This window comes from Hibiscus syriacus, unplaced genomic scaffold, assembly GCF_006381635.1.
Source record: "Hibiscus syriacus cultivar Baekdansim isolate YM2019G1 unplaced genomic scaffold, ASM638163v2 tig00110461_pilon, whole genome shotgun sequence".
Taxonomy (NCBI): Eukaryota; Viridiplantae; Streptophyta; class Magnoliopsida; order Malvales; family Malvaceae; genus Hibiscus; species Hibiscus syriacus.
The window spans coordinates 840,678-865,110 of NW_024062746.1; the positions used below are offsets into that span (position 1 = coordinate 840,678).

At 32.7% G+C, this 24,433-nt stretch overlaps 1 pseudogene; it reads right to left on the reverse strand.

Annotated features, from left to right (window-relative positions):
- Window positions 1-456: 456 nt before the first annotated feature.
- On the reverse strand, window positions 457-2,041 carry LOC120126695 (annotated as a pseudogene).
- Between the last annotated feature and the right edge of the window lie 22,392 nt (window positions 2,042-24,433).

Genomic DNA, 24,433 nt, shown 5'->3' on the forward strand with positions numbered 1-24,433 from the left:
CTCCATGGCCCAAGGTTCCCAAAACCGTAGATAGAAAAAAAGACGACACCGAACAAAAAGATACACACTTCAAATACTTCCTTTTCCCATCCATTTCAATCTTTGTACCTTCCAAAAAGCAAATAGCAGCTAAAATCCAAATCTCCCATCATCCATCTCAGATCTCCTTAAGTAATTAACACACAAAAAGTTGTGAATTATATCCCCTCATATTTCAATTTCTATTTATGATGAAGACTTAATTTCCCTCGGGGTATATATTAATGATGTATTAGGAATAAGTAGGGTAATTGGGGAAGAATATCTTGAATGGGATATTCTGATGAACAGATCTTAAAAGGTAAACCCGTTTATAAAAACAAAATCCAACGACCTAACATTATATGTTATATATAAGAAAAAAACAGAGGATATACATATTCTTCGAGCTTACACCAAAATACCCATATCTTTACATTCCCTCTTCTTCTTTTTCTCATATCCCCAAGATCTAGAAAATATACACACCTCATTTGTATTTAGATTTTGCCTTTTCTTTGGTGGTTAGACTTTAAGACTTCAGAATTCCCTGGGGTCTACAAATATGGAAAGTCCAGGTGGTGATTTAGTCCAGTCACCGACAGACCCGTCACTGTAGTCTTCCCGAGCCGTTTGATGCACCATATATCTTCATCGCAAGATAGCATCTTCCAATGAGGGACCCCGACTTTCAACGGCTCACGATTCGCCACCTCCGTCACCACTACACTGCACCCTCCTTCTTTAGCCAAGTTATGCGCGTGTGCACACAGCGCATTAACCAATTTGGCCGCCGATGACCCTTCCCCTCCCAACCCGTACAGGAAATGCAAACCGAAAGGCCTAAAGACCTCCGGAATCGACGGTAACCTCAAAAACGGCAGCAACTTGTCCACAATTCTTGTCGTTTTAGCCAACGTTTTCCTCACCCTCGACGCGCCGCGAACTTCCAACCTGAACACGTCCTTGCAGTTCCAAACACTCAAAACCGCCCACGACTCTGGCGGGTCGGATAGAACTTATCCGACCCGGGCCACGATCCTTGCGTGTAACAACATCCACGTGGCACGGCCAGGAAAGTCCCCAGGCTGAGCCTATTATTGAGCACCGAATCAATGTCCGAGGGAACTCGGTGGTGGTGAAACGACGGCGGTACAGCGACTCAGCGTCGGACGGAGAGAGCTTGATCAGGGTGACACGGTTGGAAACGGGGTCGGTGAGCGAAAACGGGGTTAACCAAAATCGAAGGAGTACGGAATTTGGAGTAACCACATTTATCAGTGAAAAGATTAACGGAAGCTTGGTTGTCATTTTCCGTTGCCAAGTACGAATATTCACGCCGTTCTGGAAAAACCAGTCCTCATTCTTCGTACGAGCTTTAATCCGATTCCATTCTCCTGAGAAGAAAACCAAAAACCCAAATTAAAATCATTAATTACTAAAGTTGTTAACGTATGAAGTGGCAATAATTTGCTGGGCCAGTAAATACCTGTGCAAAGGGGAGACCCTGAGGCCTAAAATGTAAGCGACTTTGGTGTAAATAGGTAGAGCTTCCGATGGATCATTGGTTTTGGTATTCCGAGAGAGCTTTTTGCCACAAGTTACGGTTTTTATGCAACCTCGAATCATCCCTACTATTTCTTTCGTCGAGCTCAATTCAGCCACCTGTAAACGAAAAGCTAAAATGAGTGGGGATTTTCATATACGTAAGGAACAACAACTAGAAGAATACGATTTTAGTAATGAAGGGAAGATAAAGAAAAGAGTACCAGCATGAGAAAAGCAGGGGAGTGGCGAACCCGGCAAATAGGATCACCTAAGAGGTCGGTAAAGAGAGAGAGTTTGCCGCTGGGACCAACTTCGCAGCGTTTTTCGACTTCTTCTACGCTCGCTAAATCTTTCCTAGGATCAACTCTCGTACCACTATAACACACTCATCGTCTCCCATAATGTTTCTCTTCCTACAATTTTTCACACCGCTGTGTATGTTAGTGGAAATGGTGGGTTTTGGAGCAGTGGGATGGATTTGTTGACTCGAGATCTTAACAAGTTGAGTCGATCAAATACCAACTCGACTCAATAAGTTCGCAAAAAGATGATAAATTACTAACATATTAATTTTCTAATAAAAATAAAGAAATACTAAATTATTAATTAATAACTATTATTTACCTACACCCATAACCAACCTTAAATTATTATTTTAATATATTTTTGTAGATTGTTTTGGAGTTTAAACTTTAAAATTGATTTTACACTCTTTCGATAATTTTAGATTGAATTATTAATTTATATTTATCTTAAGTTATACATAGTTTAGTATATTTTACCTATAGATAAAAACAAGATAAAAAAATTGGTGAATTTAACGAGCAATGAGACGAGCAACGCATTTAATGAGAAACGAATTAAACAAGCAAAGAGTTTATCAAGCAACAAGTTTTTTAATGAGCACGAGTCGAGCACTACCCAACTCGCGATTGACTCGTTTGATAAGCACCCCTATTCATTATCAATTATTTAAGAAAAAATTAATATATATTACTTTATAATCACTTTAAACTAATAAAAAAATATATTATTATATATGATCATGTTACACAATGTAAAACTCTTTTAGTTTTACACATATTTATAATCGTTGGATGAGGAAATAGATGGGTGAGGAAAATAGATGGCTTAGATTAACATTAGGAAATGAGAAGATATTCACTAGAAGAAAAAATAATAAGTCAATCTCAACCATCTATTTTCACTAATCAAACAATCATAATATGTGTAAAACTAAAGAGTTTTTATATATATAAGTGGATCCTAATCATGTTATATATTTAAAAGAGAAAAAATACCTCAGTGACCGAAAATTCCTTATAATATACAACTTTAACCAACTTTTTTACGATTTGCCAAAATGACCAACAAAATCGCAATGCGATCTCTAAATCGCAACGCGATCTCCATTATCGCAATTCAGTTTCCATATTTGCAACGCGATTTTAGATAATCGCAATGCGAATATGTAAATCGCAATGCGAATATGTAAATCGCAATGCGATAACACTTGATCGCAACGCGATAACACTTGATCGCAACGTGATTCTGACTATCGCAACGCAATTCAGACTATCGCAACGCGATAATACGTGATCGCAATGCGATTCTGACTATCGCAACGCGATTCTGACTAACGTATCACTGAATTTCAAATTCGCAACAGGTTTTAGTTTCGCAACACAAATGGGTATATAACTACTACGCAGCAGCATCATTTCATAAACTAAATCCCTAAATCGCAACTCATTCCATCTCCATCTATCACTCTCTCCGGCGACATCCGTTCCTATATCCAACGACATCCTTCCCCATCCTGCAACAGGTTTTAGTTTCGCATCTCGTTTGTTTAGTAAATTAATTTACAATACTGAAATCATCTAATGTTGATCATGTTTGGATATATTTGTGTTTTGGAGGGTCATGGGAGAATGTTCATGGTGTTTTACATATATGCCTTTACCCATGAATCTTCACTAAAACTGTCATTAAAAAAGTTAACCTTATGAAACTCTAATGTTACATGTTGCAAATAAATTGAATTTAGAGCCTTAAGTGGATTTAGGCTATCTTATCAAAGAAAAGGTAAAGTTTATTTGTTAACCGACAATGAAGATGTTGAACGATCATTGCTTACATTAGTGTTTCGCAAGATGATGTTACATTGTATGTTGTTGAACCTAGAAGTAGTGAAGTTGGGTCAGTATCGGGTAGTAATCAACTAAGTTTTTCAACCCCAGTTTATGGTGCTCAAATTTAATGGTTCCACCACAATTTCATCACCAAGCAAATTTTGTTTCACCGCATTTCCAATACCAAACACAATCTCAAAACCCACAACCTTCCCTAATCCAAATCCCAATCAACTTTCAGCACCAAATTTCGGTTTTCGTATAAATCAGTTAGACGATGATGAGCCAACAGCAAAATTATGAGTAGTCGGTATTCGAAATTTGATCTGGTCAATACTGGACTTTGATCTTGGTCAATACTCGGATTTTGATGATGTTTCAGAAGAAGAAACAGACCCTGCATGTAATGATTTTGATATTGGTAAATACCCGAATTTTGATGATGAAACAACCGCTGCCGAGGAAGATGTTTGATGATAATGAGGAGGAAGTTACGAATGTGAATGAACATGTTGAACATCCATTATGTAATTCATATACCCTGAAGAAGAAAAAGAAGAAGAAAAGTCCCCGAAGAAAATGCCACGGAGTATAACTGGAATATGTCAGAATTACTTCAGATACTGGATGAAGAGTTGGTAAAAATAGCAGTTGATTGTTACACAAAATTATTCGTATCAAGAAAGAAGATTGTTTTGATACAAAGGAAGACTTGAAGATAGCTTTGTATACGAAATGTGTGGAAGATGGCTATCAACTAAAAGTTAACAAATCAAGCAAAGATCGTTTCGAAACAAGGTGTATGATTGACAAAAACTGTACATGGCGTATGATTGCAAAGAGGATAAAAGATTGCGAAATGTTTCAAGTTAGGAATTTTATTGATAAACATACATGTTCAAGAACCCAAGTTTTTCCTCACCATAGACAGGCAAACAAAAGGTGTTGGGTGGTTTTCTGGCTGAGTTAATGTTTTTGAATGGCAGGGTATATCGGGGACATAAAATTATGACTGACATGAATGCTCGGTTCAAGATTAGTATCTCATATTCTCAAGCTTGGAGAGCCAATGTTATGCCTTGGAATTGTTGAGGGGGTCGCCAGAAGCATCGTTTGCCAACTACCGGCTTATTGTCGTAATTTAAAGCTGAAAAATCCTGGTCAGTAACTCATATCAAACATATAGAGATGGACGCTTTGAGTTTGCTGTTTATCGCCATTGGTGTTGCGGTTAGTAAATCAATATAATTTTGTTGACTCATTTTTGTTAGTTACATGCATTTCACATTTAAATGATTATATTGTGTATATGATTTTGTAGATTCGTTCGTTTATTACTCGCATGCGCCCAGTTATTATAGTTGACAGAGCACATTTAAAAGTCGATACCTTGGAGTAAACTTATTAGCAGTAGCCATGGATGCTAACATTGGATACTACCAATAGCTTACGGGGTTGGCAAATCTGAAACCTCTGATTCATGGACATGGTTTATAGGGCATCTTAGGGATTGCATAGGTCCTATTAGCAATCTGACAATCATATCCGATAGGGCAAACTCAATTGACAACGCTGTTAGAAGATGTTTCCCATATGCTTTTCATGGACTTTGTGGTGTTCATTTATAGAAATCTAAAATCAAGGTCTGCTGGTATAAAAAATCAAAAATGGACATACTGGAAGGCTGTAAAAGCTTATCAGGAAGTGGATTTTAATAAGCATATAAATTGTTTAAGACATGTTTTGCCTCAGTGTGCTCAAACACTAGAAGATGTCGGGTTTAAAAGATGGTCAAGAGTACATCAACTTGGAGCAAGATATGGTTTCATGACGTATAATAGCGCAGAATCAATCAACGCTCTAAGTCATTCCCGGAAATTACCTATTACTATGTTAATGGAGTTTTTTCGAGCCTCTATTCAACAGTGGTACTACAAAAAGAAACCATGCAGGTATTATTTCTTTAAATTCGTACTTATCATATAATTTACTATTATTTATTTAAATTTACAGGAACATTGGAACATCGTGTTACACCATGGACTGAAAAAAAAAGATAATGAAACGTGTTGTGAAGTCAACGTCATGGAGAGTTGAACCATGTTCAAACACTTTGTTTGAAGTACTGGATAATAACTTAAATGGGCTTGTCGATCTAAATGCAAAGACGTGTAGTTGTATAAAATGACAAACATCTGGTTATCCTTGTGGCCATGTTATAAAAGTTGCTATTCATCTAAACCAAGGTGATTCAAGCGCATATGCTAGGATTGCTTCACTACAAAAGTATATCGACAGACTTATGCCTATATCTACCCTATTCCACATCTTTGTGAGTGGGACATACCAGATGACTTACAAACAGTTTTGCCACCAGCCATGAACCTAAGGCTACCTGGCCGACCAAAAAGTCATGATCGTATACCGTCTAAGGGTGAAGAGAATAAGAGATCGACATGTAGTCGGTGCAAGGAAAGTGGTCATACAAGGTTGACATGTGGATCACCAGTGCCATCACAATCAACTTTTCCTCAACCAAAATATGGATCATCATCAAAATCCAAAGCTCATATGGTGTCAAGCAAAAGGCAATCAAAATCGTAATCAAAATCCCAATCACAATCGGCTTCACCTTTTGGGACTATTAACTTAGGTGATTTTTAAATGCAAACGTTGTATTATGTGTATTTTATGTGTAAACTTTTAACATTTTCAGTTAGGCCCATGTATATTAGTAACTTGAGTTTGAACATTGCTATGATTTGTTCAGTTGTTATCACTTATTACACATTCATTTGACTATCGCAACGCGAATAGACTATCGCAACGCGAATATAACTATTGCAACGTGAATTTGAATATCGCAACGGGATAATCGCAATGCGAAAATGACTATCACAACGCGAATTTGACTATCGCAACGGGATAATCGCAATGCGAAAATGACTATCGCAACGCGAATTTAACTATCGCAACGCGAATTTGACTATCGCAACGAGATAATCGCAATGCGAAATGATTATCGCAACGCGAATTTGATTATCGCAACGGGAATTTAACTATCGCAATGAGAAAATCGTAAAGTGTATTAGACTATCGCAACGCGAATATGATGCAGATTGAAATCAACAAATCAACTTTTACATTTCAATCAATTAAACAAGCACAAATAAACATTATTACACATCAATAATCAACTTTTAATCATTAACAAGCACAAATAAGAAATATTTACATCAATTAAACAAATAAGAATTATTACACATCAATTAAACAATCAACTCTTATATATTATTTTTCTCATCATTAAACACAGACTTTTAAGAATCAATTACAATCAAAAAAAGTGTACCCCATACAGTTGTTTATGCACATCAATTTCACGCAGCTCACTTCAGGATAACCTGCAGAAACCAAACATTTGCTCAAATAACACTTTCTACATCTAAACCAACAAACAACAATTATATTGAATTCTAGGTACTTAACAACACTTGCATTTGACTTATCAATTATTTATGGACACTTTCATAACGCGGATGCAGGTAGGCAACGTCTCGCATATATCGTTCTAGCCATAAATGCCGAAACCACAAGCCTACTGCACCTCTATCTCTATCGTGGAAGGTAGAAACCTGTACTTCCTGTCGTCAAACGCTCCAAGAATATGCATACGAGAGGACCACAATCCCCTCTGGCTTCTTGCGTTTATTGTGGCGCGGTCTCGTCTCTGATAACTGTACTATTGACTTCTTTGGCTTCTTGTTTCCAGAATAAGTCTAATAATTAATCGCATCCAAGAATTTAGCCAAATGAGAGCTCCATCCCTTAATAATATCTCTCAAATCAGACAATGATGTAATTTATCATGTTGTCATATACTATTGTCTTCAGGGATGGAAGCTGAAGCTCGACGATAAGCCAATGAGTACGTTCCAAAACAGGGATAAACACCTACAATCATAAATAATAATTCAATTGCGCACTTATTTATAAACACCTTTAAAATATTTAAAAAATAAATACTAACCTTATCGACCTCCCACCATGCAGGATAAAGTTTAGTTTGTCCATTAGCCAACACATATGATTCATGTCGATGATTCTTCATGTGAACTACGTGAAAAGACGTCGGCATAATTGTATATCGCGTATTTTTTTTATTTTTCTTGATTTTTCTTATTATTAGAAGACGTGACACCCATGCATCAATATGCTGTTTACAAAAAATGACATATATTAGTGAATTACATAAATTTAAAAAAAATTAATCAAAATGAATTATAATAAAAAAAATATAAGACTTACCCCCCATCGAAATAGCCATTGTCTTCAACCCCTAATAACACATCCCACCAAGACCGATCAATCAACAAATGCATATTATCGTTGAGTTTGTATATGTCAGCGTAATACCCCTGGCTCCGCTCATGTAGATAAAAATCAACTGCGGTCTTAGCCCAAAGGGTATTATCCATAATTATTTCCGGTAGTTTTTTTCCTCTCCACTTCATCTGCCGGAATGGTACTGGCCGGTAACTTATACGAAAGCCAACAGTCATCCATCATGTCTGGCACGGGAGGGGGTTTCTCAATAATTCGATATAATATGCCGTGTGAATCGGGCTCTAGAATGTTGGGAGGGACCTCTTCAACGATGACAGTGGCCTCTTTAACGGTGGGAGGGAAATCTTGAGGGATGATAGGGGCCTCTTAAACGATAGGAGAGGCCTCTTGAACGATGAAAGGTGAGTCAGGCTTCTTCTTACGGAGTCTTCGCACTATTGGGGTGAACGGAGACTTAATGGCACGTGCACGCCGTCTGATGCGTGAACCCCATCGTGCAAGAAAAACCCGATTTACAACATCCACCTTATCGGGCCTAAAAATAAATTAATACATAAATCAATAAATAAACAGACATGATATTAAACAGTGAAAACAAAGACAAATATGTTTCAAACTTGCACGGTATTCACCCAAGTCATTATTCTATCATAGTTCACAAAATGCATCAGATAACATTCCGGAAGTAAACACTTTATATAACATTTAAAAGGACAACATATAGGTTTAGCGCATGTTCAAGGATAACATAAAGGGTAGTAGTTATTTTTCAAACTTAAATTTGCAACACTGTGAAGTTAGTATTGTCTTTGTCTTTTGGTTGAAGTAATGCAATCCATTCAAGTTTCAATTTGCAGAAGAATAATAGTTTCTGAAACTTAAAATCGTAACACGAAACTTAAAATCGCAACACGAAAATGATTATCGCAACGCGAAACCAAAAATCGCAACGCGAAACTAAATTCGCGTTGCGATAGTCATTTTTCGCATTGCAATTATCCCGTTGCGATAGTCAAATTCGCGTTGCGATAGTCATTTCCGCGTTGTGATAGTCGTTTTCGCATTGCGATTATCCCGTTGCGATAGTCAAATTCGCGTTGCGATAGTCAAATTCGCGTTGCTATAATCATTTTCGTGTTGCGACTATTCTTCTTCTGCAAATTGAAACTTGAATGGATTGCCTTATTTCAACGAAAAGACAAAGACAAATACTAACTTCACACTGTTGCAAATTTAAGTTTGAAGAATAAACTACTACCGAATGAATTTACTAAGCAATCCAAAAGACAAATATGAATTTACTAACTTCAACCAAAAGACAAAACAAAGACAAATACTAAGTTATTTTAGAATTGTTTAGCAGTATTGGCAGCAACCGAATGAATTTACTATGCAATCCAAGTGAAATGGTTAATCTAAGTGAAATTACGAGTAAATCAAGTTAAATGAAAATCTTAAACTTACCTCGTTACGTAGAGTATGAACCTCATTCTACAACGATACTACCATCTCACGTAGAGCCGCTACTCACCACGTAAAGTAGATACCTCCTCACGCCATTCACTATTGTCATCGCGTAAAGTACTGACCTCCTCACGCAAGACATTGACCTCATCACGTAACTCCCCTAACTCATCCCGTGGAGGTGGAGAACAGGAAGATAAATGTCGTGGCATCTTTGTCGGTCGCCTATCATGAGGTGATGGTGAAAAAGAGGCTCGATGATGTGACATAATAGGTGATGGCTCTCGTTGTAGGTATATAGTGTGGTCGATCAGGTGATGGCTCTCGAAGTGGAGGCTGCTCATCATCCGTGCCATCAAAAAAAACGCTTACTAGGTTGCCACCATCAGTGGCAAGCTCAGCCTCCGTGGGTGTCAGCCTCTATAATGAAGTGTTGTCCTAACAATATAAAAGCTCAAATAAAGTTAAACGTGTACTAGTAATAACTTGTTTATATATGGTAGTATTTGTGTTAACTTACATCATTTATTGTCGTATACCGTAGCAACTCTTCCCAAATCAACAGCCGCCGTTTCCTCTTCTAGGAAATAGCCCAAGGAATATCATTTGAAGTTTTTAATGCATATGTATGCATGTCGGGAAAAGCCTCAATATCCAAATCTACAAACAATATAATACACAAATATTAGTAATTGTTAAAATAATTAATTATAATTTTGGAAACATTATATAGAAATTCTTACCTTAAAGGCCCAAATAAAATCTGACAAAGTGTATTTTGAACCATCGCCACACAAACTTTTGCGGTCATCAAAGGCAGACGACAACTTATTCCAGGTAGCTTTCCATAGATACGAACCCCACGAAAATAGGTTTCATGCATTTAAGTCTTCTACCAATAATATTAGGTCCTTAGGAATAGGTTGTCTGCCCTCTCTGCCTAAAAAGTCGGCATACAAAAGTACTAAAAGGCATACTCGGACAACATCGACGTCATCCATTCGAGTAAAACCATCTTTCTTATTAAATAATCTCGTCAAGTCGTCGACGTGTAAATTCGGCTTCTACATTGACAGCTCAGGAAAACTCGGGATACCATGATGGGCAGGTAATATGACTAGTATATCGACCTACATCATCGTGTCCGAAGCGTAGACCAGTGATTAAGCAAAACTTCCTCCCCCAAAACACGTATACGCCGGTGGAAAATGAAACCATATCTCTTCATTACCACATTCTATACTCTCGGGTAGATCGCGTGTCATGGTCTGAAGCCAGAAATGGGTCAACATAGCATCTCCACCCGGATGTTGTACTTTAAGCCATGGCCCGAAGCAAGTATCCTCAAACAATTATCTTTGTACAGGTGAAAGTTTCAACGTAATTGTAGTGACTAGGCTTATTTTATTCCTTAAGGTCAATTGAGCCGAAAAAAAGTTCTACAAAAACAATAAACATATCAAGTTAGATATACCAAAAACTACACTGTGAAGATATACAAAAAACAATAATAAACATAAAGCGTAGTAGTTTATTCTTCAAACTTAATTTTGCAACACTGTGAATTTCACATTTGTCTTTGTTTTTTGGTTGAAGTAATGCAATTCATTCAAGTTTCAATTTACAGAAGAAGAATAGTTTCTGAAACTTAAAATCGCAACACGAAAATGAAAATCGCAGCACGAAAATGATTATCGCAACGCGAATTTGACTATCGCAACGCGAAATGGCTATCACAACGAGAATTTTGTCGTTGCGATTCTCGGTTTCAAATGGTCCTTGTCTAAAATTGAAACTTGAATGAATTGTATTACTTCAACCAAAAGACAAAACAAAGACAAATACTAACTTCACAGAGTTAAAGACTATACAGTAGCAGTATTTGCAGCAATCTATTTTTGAAATTACCAGTAAACTTATCATTAATTACAATATGAAAAACCTAATAATAATGCAAAAATTTCAAAATAAAATTAATTAAAAAAAACTAACCATCAGTGGTTGATTTGGTTGATTTTCCATTTCTGATCGTGAATGATTGTGAGGGTGGCTCTGAGAGATGGAGATAGACGGATTTCGCCGGAGATGGGGACGGATTTCGCCGTAAATGAGGACGGATTTCGTCGGAGATGGGGACGGATGTTTCCGTAGAGAGTGAGAGATGGAGATGGGACTGAGTTGTGATTTATGGTTTTAGGTTAAGAGTTGCGATTACGGGTAAATATTCGTGTTTGGAATTTGAAAATAAAATACGCGTTGCGATACTAATGGCGCTTTGAAAATCGCATTGCGATTTTATATTATCGCAACGCGATAGTCAGAATCTCGTTGCGATCACGTATTATCGCGTTGCGATAGTCCGGATCGCGCTGCGATCAAGCGTTATCGCGTTGCGATTTACATATTCGCATTGCGATTTACATATTCGCATTGCGATTATCTAAAATCGCAACGCGGATTTCGAAAATCACAATGCGATGGTCAAAATCGCGTTGCGAATTTGAAAACTGAATTGCGATAATGGAGATCGCGTTGCGATTTAGAGATCGCATTGCGATTTTGTTGGTCATTTTGGCAAATCGTAAAAAAATTGGTTAAAATCGTATATTATAAGGAATTTTCGGTCACTGAGGATATTTTCTCTATTTAAAAATTACTTTGTATCTATGCATTAAAATTCTATTTTAATATTAAATAAGTATTTGGTGATTAGTGATACTAAACAAAATTAAATTCCAACTAAAGAAAATTAAATTCCAACTATTTAATTTTATGTCAATTCACTTAATAAGTGGCGTAATGAGATGGATCAATTAATATACAAGTAAAATCTTAATTTGTTCCATTATTATCATTAAAATTATTATTATAATATATAAATAATAAGTAAAATATTAAATATAAATTTAAATTAGATAAAATTTAAACTTAAGTACTGAAATTTGAAGTTCTTATAAAAAATCAGATAGTTTAATGTAATGAAATACTAAATTCTTTAAGTAAAGTCAGAGTTTAAACCCTAATATTTGCGACTAAAGTAAACTGGATTTGGAGAGTTGCTTTTGCTTATACAATATTCAACATAGATTAGTCGATTAATAAATATGATATTAGTGAATAATTAAAAAATAATAATTCTGAAGGTCCTAACCCTTTGTTAACACAAACTTACTTTTTTTTACACAGTAATATTATAAGTAATTTCAACAAGTTAATTGAGCGGAAATGTGTAACGTGGCGAGATGGAAAACCGTTAATCACGGGGGAATGAGGCAACCCCTAATATCGGCCGTTTTGATTGAAATGGACCGGACTCTGCAAAAAAAAACGGTTTTAATTTTTCATGAAAATAATAACTGCAAATGCTGCTTCATCTAAATTGTAGCGTAGATTGGATTTTCCGATCAATATCGGTTCCCTTCAATCTATTTCAATTTGATGAGAATCCAAATCGATGGTCGTGATGGCTCCCCTTCAATGGTAGCTAGATTCTTCACACTGTCATTACCTATGTAGCCTAAAAGCCTAAACCTCTCTATATGCTTAGTTGCTTACTATTTCGGATTAGGATTCAATCAATTACATTTTCATATCTTAATATTTTTTGTGTTATTAATTATGATAACTGTTTGAATAATTTTGAATTTTCTTCAGGGTTTATAAGTAAAATTGTCATATAATGTTTGAAAAAATAACTTTTATTTAAGACGTTTAAGATTTTATTTTTTTTCAAATAAAATGATACGAATAATGACCGGGAGAGTTTGTTGGGAAGCTGAAAACGGTTTCAACAATGATGTTTTTTAAAAAGAAAAGGAAAACCGAACGCGTCTATTAATTTTGTCAATTAATTATTCTTACAGTTAATAATATTTAATTTAATAATTGAGTTATTTTAATAGGATACTTTTTTTTAAGATGTTTCATTCATAATATTAAAATTAAAACTTTAAATATTATTTAACATATTTTAATTTTTATCTTATTAGACTAATGATAGTTTGTTAATTATTTACTTTTACGATATTCTTATTAACTAATATTTGATAATTAATTCGAGAATATTAATTATTATTTAAAACATTTGTTGACAATCTTTTTAAAGTTATATACAGTATTAATTTGAGTGCATGTGAAATTATTTATCATATGATGTAATTTCTTAATATAATTTAATAATTGATGATTTAAACTATTATTTTTTGGAACTAACTATTTTTTATTTTAAATAGTTTGATATATATTGTGTATATATATCATGTTATGGTCAGTTTCACACCATATTTTTCATTGAACAAATAAGTAATTTTTACATGCACACATGTATGTCTCAGTTATGAGATTAAAGAATGTCATTAGATTACTGATTAACAAAGCATATAATAATATAATGATTAGCCTTAATCAATAGTTAGTTGTATTTAATTTGTTATTTTCACTCGGTCAAAATTAATTTAAACTATTTTTGAATCACTTTATTCGGTACTACAATACACTAGTTATATTTTAGTTTTTTGAAGTGAATATTTAAAGGTACACGTTTCCATTATGATTAAAGTACTGCTAATAATAAATTCATTTCATTATTAATAGAAAAATAGCTTATTGAAAATGACCAACAATTATTTAAGATTTAATCAATTTAAAATGAACAGTGAGAGAGAAGGGAAAATGAGAGGAAAGTCTGTGACAAGCCATGTGAAGTTAAAACCAAGTATTCTAAGCTTGGGAGATATATAATTATCATTTAAGAAAAATAATATTCTTTTTTATCGATAAATTGTATATGAATATACTTAGTAATCTATTTTAGTTTTACATTGTAATTAATTTATTTAAGTAGGAAAATGGACCCTAATTTGATGGATCGTGTTGAAATATCTATGTGAGCTAGTTGGAGTTTGGTATGTGATTATTGGGAGTTGATTTTGACTCCTCTCCATGGTAACTAGCAATAATTGCAGCTAAGTATATATTTATATACTTTTAATTAAGAGTTGTGGATGAAATTAAGGTTTTTTTTACTTATATATAATAATATGAATTATAATTGATATATTATTAAGGAAAAACTATTTTATGATTATGATAAAATTATTTATTTAATTTTTAAATGGTTTGAAGTGATTATAAGAGTGATTATAAGGTATTATATGTTCAGAAGCATTTTTAGTCATAACAACGTACACACACTTTGTAAATATTTTCTTTTTGATTAATCTGAGGTATGCACAAGGCAATACATGTTTAAAGATAGAACTTTCAACCATTTAACATTGAACGCTCACACCTATAGCATTCATGGTGCTCATATCCGAGACCTCAAGAAATAACAACAATTCTTTTACCACCGAAGTCGCTTAGTTCGTGCACATCTTGTAAGCATAAATATTCAAATCTTGGACCTTTATGATAACAATACTCTTCTATCATTAAAACCACTCAATATTTTTTTTTCAATTTTAAAAAATAAATTGAAACATATATCATGATCTTAGAAACACTTATGAAATAGGAAGAAACTCTTCAATAGTTTTCTCTCAAGTCTTTGTGAAACAACCTTTTACTTGAATAGATGGACATATATAAAAGTTGATTAAATGACATTAGCCTGATTAGGTTGGTTTATTACGGTAAAAGAATAAGGTTTAAGTGTGTAATTTTTTATATAATAACATAAATAAAGTAGCCAAAAATTAAGAAGTCGTTATATTCCCTATTTAATCAGACATAGTTAAGTAGCCATGTAAATGAACGGAACATTCAACGAACCGTTCATGAACCGTGTGGCGGGAAGTTTATTTATGTTCGTTTATTTATTAAATGAACGAACATTAACAAGATTTTGCGTTCGTTTAATTAAATGAACGAACACGAACAAAGGGCTCGTTCGTTCATTTACGTTCCTGAACGTTCGATTATATGTTCGTTTATGTTCGTTCATTTATGTTCGAACAGAGGGCAATTTGAATATGTTATGTATATTATTGAAGTCGTTTGGATTTCAAGAAGATTGTTTTGTTGAACAAATTAACTTTAAGACTTTATTATGTTCATATAGCTTATTTATGATTTATGTATGTTTTTTTTATATTCGAACAAATTAACTTTAAAGTTGCATGTTATATTAATGAATTTTAAGTTGTTATTCTTGTTGTTTACTTTTTTTACATTCATTATTGTGTTCGAATAATTTTGTTTTTTGTTTTTTGTGTTATTAGTTTATTGTGTTCGCTTATGTTCGTTTATCATTTAAATGAACGAACATGAACAAATTATATTCCTTAATGAACGAACATAAACAATTTTTTTTTCGTTTATGTTCGTTTATTTATTAAACGAACGAATATGAACATACCTCCGTTCGTGTGTGTTCGATTCATTTTCAGGCCTATAGTTAAGTAGTTAAGACAAATAAAGTGTATTTATGCCCATAACTCTAATTAAAATAAGCCGCTAAAATGAGAAATCATTTATTGTCTCCGATTCAAACACGTCACCTTCTTAATATAATAATATAACTCTCCTTTATTATAAAAAAAAACAAATTACAAAACTCGAAAACCTTAAAAATGTGAACACCGGATTACATCAGCTTCTGATCTGATTTTTTTAATAAGAGTTATTAAGAAATAATATGTTCAAAAAATTGATATATGTAATATACATATTTTCCGAACATAATTATTCGAACTTAAAATTTATAAAAAAATATTTATTTTATCATTTAAACCAATCAATCAAATTTATTTAAGTTTATATTTGTGTCTCTCTCCGTGTATATAACTTGTTCAAGTTTTTAACTTTTATTACCAAGAAAATATCACATTAAAATTTATACATTTTTATCATTGTAACTTTTAAATACTATTAAATTGAATTTTCGAGTTTTGTATAAAATATAAATAGTTAAATTCATTTTATGGGCTTAAGGGTATCAAGATCTCTTACCTTGCTTTTTTAAATAATTAAATAATATTTTTCACTTAATTATATTATTAAACTCAAAATTTAATTAGTATATTCTTTAACTAATAAAAATCATCTTTCATCGTTACAATATTGATGTAATAGTTTATAGTACTAACATGATAGTTTACATGTAAATGAAGGCACGACCTTATAGCTTAATTAGTTTTCATAGAAATATAAAAAAATTAGTTGATTTATTATAGAGTTTACGATTTTATATAATCTTTAATAAAAATTAAATATTTTAAAATATTAAAAATAAAAGTTTTGTTATTTTTCGAATAGGAATAAAAAGTGTTATTGAAAATAAATAAACAAAAATTTAAAAATATGTTGATCAATTTAAATGAACATTATTAGTCGCTACATATGCATAATGCATAATTAAATTGTATTATAAATTTATGGCATTGCTCTTTTATTCTTGAGGATATTTAATTAATAAATAGTATTTTTGAGTTAATATAACATAATGCGCCTTTCAACAAGTATTATTATATTGGTAGTGCTGAACTTTATTTTTTGAAGATATGTATATGGCAAGTGATTTATAACCATTAAAGAGAAATTTAAATTGAAGAAGGTGACTATGTTGACAATGACAAGAATAATGAAATTTGCAATGATGAATACGAATGAAATCATGGATGACATTAACATGTTGGAATTGATAGTAATGTTACCAAACGATGGTGATAATGACAATGACAATGATGGAGACATCATATAATAACTTTTTAAAAATATAATTTTTAATTATTTAACATTTCGATTATTTATAATTTTAAATTATTTTACGTATTGTCTGAAAAAATATTAAAAATTAAGATATAAAAATTATTTATTGGTTTAGTGAGGTGAGATAAGAATATCTATGGTTAGAGTAAATTAGATAGAAGGTTCACATCATAATGAGCATCTATAATCTTCGATCTAGATTAATTAGTCAATAAATCAAATATTCATGGTTAATTCAGAAAAAAATGTTGTAATTAGATTATTCGATGGATTTAAATTTTAAAGGATAATATATTTAAAATAAATAAAATACAAATATTAAAATTATTATATTTAATATTTGTTACTTTTTTATTGAGAAATTTAACACATGATTTTAATTTTATATCATTAAATATATTTAAATTGTTAAATTATAAAATATCAATGCTTAACAATTAAAATTTTTCATGAATTATCAAATAAACCTTTAATGGTTCGAACCTTGACATTTTCGAGTGAAGTAAACTGAGTTTAAATGGTCACCCGTAATGGGTTTATGTAAACTTGATTTAAATTAATCGGACAATAATCAAATAACATAATTATTTCAAAAAATGAAAAAAAATTAATGAATATCAGCTTTTTATGTCGTACTACACGAATCAAGTTACCTTAGATTTAAATGTAAAACTGCAAAGATTTTTTTAGCTTTTATAGTCAAATGATTGTAAATCTTTAGAACATATATTATCTTGTAGTCCCCTAAATTAATAAAAAAAAATATTTTTTAAATAAAAGAAATTATGTTGTATGTGTATCGAATATTATTTTAGTTGATATAAACGATGTACTTTTTTTTGTTGAAAATTATGAATTTAAAAGGGTTTAGATTTATAATTTCTCTTCCGTATTAATAAAAATTAATCGGGACTTAGAAGATAAAAAGTAAACCAGATGATTATAAAGAACAAAAAAAGAATACATTTAAAAGATTTTAATTAAAATGAAAAAAAGGTTGTAAGATACATCCCCACAGAAAACACATTTTTAGACTAAATGTAATAACAATTTACTTCTATATTAACTATATAAATATAGATTCATTAGGCAAATCGAAGTTGAGTTAAAACAAAGTAAGATTAGACGAATAAAAGAAACTAGATTACAATTTCATTAAAATCTGGGTAATGGCCAGTCCTAAACTTCATGATTAGTGGTCAAATTCGTAAGCATATTACTTAAAAAACATTGGGTCAAGAATAAAGTGGAAACAGGAAGATTCTCGCAACTCGCAAGCTTGTCATTTTAATCCCTTACTCATGAGAATCCCCAGAATTACTGATAAAATATTATTCTTTGTCTAAAAGACGAGCCTTCGTAGATTTGGCATAAAAAATATCTTCCTCCCCCCTGCTGAAGATGGTTCGGAATCAATCTTAATAATGAATTAGCAATTTAACTAACAATTATGCTTAATTAATCTATGATGACGAAAGGCATCATTTATTAAAAAAACACTTTGATTGTGGCCATCTTTTCTTCCACGACTTCTCGATCGGTCAAGATTTTGATTCATAAAAGATTTATTAGGATCGAAAAAATTTAGCCATGTTTCTGATAAAAAATAACTTAATTTAAACCAAATTTGGACCACACAAACACTAATACCGAGAATATCATACCTCACCAATCAGATCAGGTATCATTGATGTCAAACTTTTACAAATTAATGTATTTTTAAAATATGAGTCAATATATTCTCGATAATCTTAATTATATCCTATTGAAATATAATATATTATAATAATTATACGTATGTAAAAAGTTTTGGGTTTATATCAACAGACACAAAAATATAACATGTATATATATGTGTGAATTATCAAATCGAGAATCTGGCTGTCTCGAATCATATTGATGAAAGAGTGTGTATAATGTAAAAATGCTTATGACGCCATAAGTAATTCAAACAAATAATTTTTAATTTAAAATATTTTTCAATTCAAAAGTTTAATTATTACATGTAAAATGTACTTTTAAATTAAGATTATAATTCTGATTATTATTTTTACAATTAAGATAAGACAGCGTGAGTGACAAATTCCACAACAATTACCTCGAAATGTTAATGGCAGGGATCTTGCTCATTTTAATCTAGTTTATGATATCCGTACGGATCTTTTAGACCGATCTTCATATAAATTACAAAGTTGTAGGACCGATTTGGAACATGAAATCTTCATGGTAGGCAATGTGGTTCTTTGTCTTTTGTTTTTTCATAAACCCAATTAAGGTCTTTGATTAGATATGTTATAGGGTAAGTAGGTTTTGGATGATAAAATAACTTGAAATAATCCTCGCGATTTGTGGGAAACCGAACATGTTTATCATTTATATTCCTAATTGTCTTGTCTAATGGGAACGAAGAGATAACAAGTTTGCTAATAGGTTGATTAAAAATTTCATTTTGACAGTTGGAAAGCAGCGTTTAGCCATCTTGATCATCACATATTATTACAAAAAAAATATGAAGCTATTCCGATGGTGTGGCTCGAGGAAAGTATTTGGAATAATATAATTTAATGTCATGCAATTAAATTTACGAAATAATACAAATTTATCCAAGTTAAAAACAAATATATTTTTTCACGATAAACTCGAAAGGGACATAAATGAAAGGTGTTTTTATATAATTTCTTAAATTTAATTATATAATAATATTAAGTAAATTAACATTAAATTGAAAATTTTATTTAAATATATAGATCATAAACAATCTAAAAATTATTTAAGATAAAATAAATATTCGAAATTAATTATATAATAGAAGGGAAGGCCACGATTCAGACTGGCGCATGCTCCAATTTCAGCTCGACCTAGGTTTTTTTTAAGTCATCGAGACATTCAAATATTTGACCTAAGACAGAAAGCAAAAGCTGATAATTTTGTGGTAGAAAGAGTAGGATTCGGTTAATATTTTTAAGGTTTAAGACAATGACCTGAAAACCAGACCCTTGTTTCCTTATCGCAGCATGTTTTTGGGGTCGGTGACATATTATACAAACTTCACCCTCTACAAATACCTACAAAAAAGTCACTTCCATTTTTTCCACATAAAACACAATATACATATTAAAAAACACTCGTCCATAGTTATTAAAAATAAATTTATTTAAATTTTCTTTAATCATTTATAATATACATACGTTACTAATCTGAATTTGAAAAAAATATTTTTAGTATTAAGATAACTCATATAGTTATTTTATATATATGTCTAAAAATATAATATACTGTATGATTATCTGTAAGACTTACTAATAGTAAATTCGATTTTGATCATTTATAAAATAATAAATATAGTAATTTGGGAAAAAGTTGGCATTTGATAGAAGATAAAGTGGAGAATGGAGTACAGCTTAGAATGTTGGGGGAGACAGAGGTCAGGGAAGGGGGAGGAGTTGTCATTTCTTACAAATTGAAAATTTGTTTGGTTTAGGGCAAATTGTATGGGAAGAGACCGACACCAGGGTGCGGCACTGGCTCGGCAGAGTCCCCCACGGTGTCCCCTCTTTCAGACGTTTCCAAGTTATGCCCCATCCCCCCCTTTCAACACCATTTCCATGAATTCAATTCATCGCATGCCGATGTCATTATTGTATACAAATCAATTATATGTGTATAGTTCCTTTGAAATGACCTTTCATATTATCAAGTTATGGCGACACGTTGGGAGCATGCATTTGACTACTACACTCATGCATCCTGACAAAATCTAATACACTTCTTTTTATATTTTATAAACTACTTACTTTTATTTATTAATGTCTCTTTTGCTTTTCTCACATGAACAATTTTCTTTTATCGATTAAATATTAAAACGATTTATTTTGAAATTAATGTTTAAAATAAATATGATTTTAATTGAGACTAAAATCAACCCTAACTGCAGTCAAATTCTTCATTAATTATATTGACCTAATTTTTACAAATGAATGTTGACTATCATTAAATAGTTTATTTGAGTTGACTATCATAATTGAAACCTATCTGTTTTTGGAAGATGTTGTTGAATGTAAATCGTATCCTCAAGATGGGACTTAACAGTGAAAGATTTTAACTTGGAATCAAATCTATGGACTCCCTCCTACCCTATACCCTACCTATAAATCTCATAATAATTTTTTATTTAATTTCCCAGAAAAATTAAAAAATATCAAATTTCTTAAAACGAGCAAATCCCGCAGGTGGGAAGCTTGTGTTTTGTTCCTGTACATGAAAATCCTAATCATTTAAGAAACATTTGGTCATCTTTAAGTTATTGCAATTGAAGATTAATTAAATATAAAATGGGTGGACAATGTTTCCATGTTTGAAGAGACAGCTAATATTTGGTGCAAAGTTCTTGTGTTAGGGATGATGAGGGGACACCACATGAAGACAACCTAAGTATATGTCTTAATAGTTGCGCTGCTAATTAAAATTCGCACCATCGTTTCCTTTCAAAGGCAGTAACCTATATAACAAATCATTGACAACAATCAAACTTATTTTCATTGATTCTTGGGCTAAAATTACATCTAAATAATCTTGGCTATAATACAAATTTTATATGTGAAATATTATATCCTATATAAAAATATGACTAAAATATAAATACAATAAGGACATACTAAAATGTATATGAATAGACCATGTTTTATCAAAATGTATCTTAACTCTTTCATGCATAAACATATGTATTTATTAAACATGAAATAAATGGGTTTATTTGTTTCTAATGAGTATAATATTAAAACCAAACCTTTATGTATATAATTGAAAAAAATGTATATTTTGTATCAATTCAAAATTTTATTTGTATATTAAACTAAAGTTTATATGTAATTGTAAAAATTATCGGTAAAATATTAAAAAGTTGTGTAGTCGGTCCAATTAAGTTGGTGGTAATAAAAGCAAGTGCAGAAATAGGTAAGGGCTAATTTTAACCTAAACACGGAAAATGAGTCTATCTGATTAGCACCGTCCTCTCTTTCCTGACATGTGAGATTTCCACTTTTATGAATAAGATTTAGGGTTTTATTTTATTAATTTATAAAAAAGAAGGAAAATACAAAAGTAGGGTTTAGTTTAGACATCTACATAGATGGTGGCTTTTGTATGTTAATTTGTAGGTTCCTCGGTTGAAAAAGAAAAGGACAAAACGTCCTGAAACTGAAAGCATGGGATGCGAGGGTGGACTATGGTAAAGGATAAGAACAATTTCAGAGGACCAGGGCCACGTCGTCGTTTACTCCTCCTCCTATGTATAGTCGCATCATCCATCATAAGACATGCATACATGTATCATGTCCATGAAATTACTAATCTTTTGGCAAAAAGCAGGGAAAGTAATAGATGACTATTTTAAGCAATTAAAAACGTAACGATCATGAACTTCGATGTCAGTTTCAGCATTTTTAATTTGTCTTTCGATGCTGAAATGAAAGGTGACCCACACTTTAAGATTTAATGTTTTTTTTTCTTTTTAATTATAATATATTTTAATTACACCAATTACAGAGTAATTTTTTTCACAAACAAATTTTTTTCTTTATTTATTACGATTTATTTATTATCATTGTTAATTTTCTGTTTTAAAATACATTTATCATCTAAATATTTCAACGTTTTTTATTTTGAATTTTTTTTATAACTGTAATACCCTAATTTTGTCCGGGTCATTTAAATCCATTTGAAGATTAACAAGATTTAATTTGAAGGAATTTATGGCCGATGAGGAACTAATTTAAGTGATGGATTGTGGAAGCTTGAGGTGTTTAATTAAATTGGAATTGTACACGTTGGAATTCAAGATATAAATCGAAGCCTAAGTATAATCCAAAATCCAAATGTAAGTGTCTAAGGTCCATTTACAAAACAAGCCCAAATCGGGCCTAATTACAAGCAACCCAACCCGGAGCTCAAGAACAGGCCCAAGTTTAATCCAATTATAGCCCATATCCGGTTGCAGCTACCCATATGCTGCCAATGGATCGTGTATCCCACGTGAAGGAGACACCCAACAGCAGACTCCTCCCACGTGCACCCAATGTGAAGCACTCATCCACTGCAGCAGATCATGCCTCCCAAGAAAGCCCATGCTACTGCCAAGCACCACGCCCGTGAAGACTGAGACATGGCCTGGCTGTCCATGCTCCACAACGCCTAAGTGTCTCCCACGTGAAACGCATAACCGGGCGCCCACGTCAATGTGAAGCAGCACTCCCACTGCATCAGTTTGTGCCGATCACTCCACTTACAACCTGTAACACCCAACAACATCTCGTGAACCACGTGAAGACCCCGTTCCCATACTTTGCTGCAGCATAATAACAAAACTGGTGCCATTTCCAACTCGGCGTGGAGCACAACGACCTGACAACACCATTTCCAACCCATTCCCGTGCCTTCACCATTTCCAACCCGGGCTTACCATCCACCTACGTGAAGCGCGACAGACAAGGCTCGGCACCCCGAGCAAACACCAGGGTAAGGGGCATCGAGAATATGAGCAATGAGATTTCATTAACCAGAAAAAAAAGACAATAACAACTGGGGGGGTTCTGGGCTCTCAGGTCAGCAATCAGAAACGAACAGTAGGGGGATTACCACGCAAAAATTAGCTATCAAGAGCAGTGAACAACCAGAAAAATGGACAGGCAGACAGCAAACAGGGGAGCCCTTCGAAAGAGAAATCATCAACAATAGGGGAATCTTCTTTTAGAAAATTAAAAACAGAGAAACGATGTAAAGATGAGGGTTTTTTGCTCCCAATTTTCGATTCAAGCAGTGTAAGCCAAGGGTATTATTCCCTTCATTTTTTAATGAACGAAAAGCAAATCAATAGAACCAATTCAAATCAGAGGTATCTCAATTAATCTTTTGTCTTTTTTACATGCATGTTATTAACTCTAAAAAGAAAAAAAATAAAAACAGTAGGGGGGACGAGACATTTTACCTCGTTGTTGGTCCCTCGTCGGAGCCCAGGTTACCGTTGAATCACGAGTCAGAGCGTCTAGAGGGAGCAGTGTTGGTTTGATTCCGAGAGAGGCTGGCTTAAGGTTATCTTGTTAGTAAGTTTTAGCCTTGGTCGAATGGAGAAGGGTTTAGGCTCAGTTTAGGGTTGGTTTTAGTAGGTTCCTCCCCCACGGTCTAGGTGGTTATCGGGGTGAAGATGGCCACCAAGG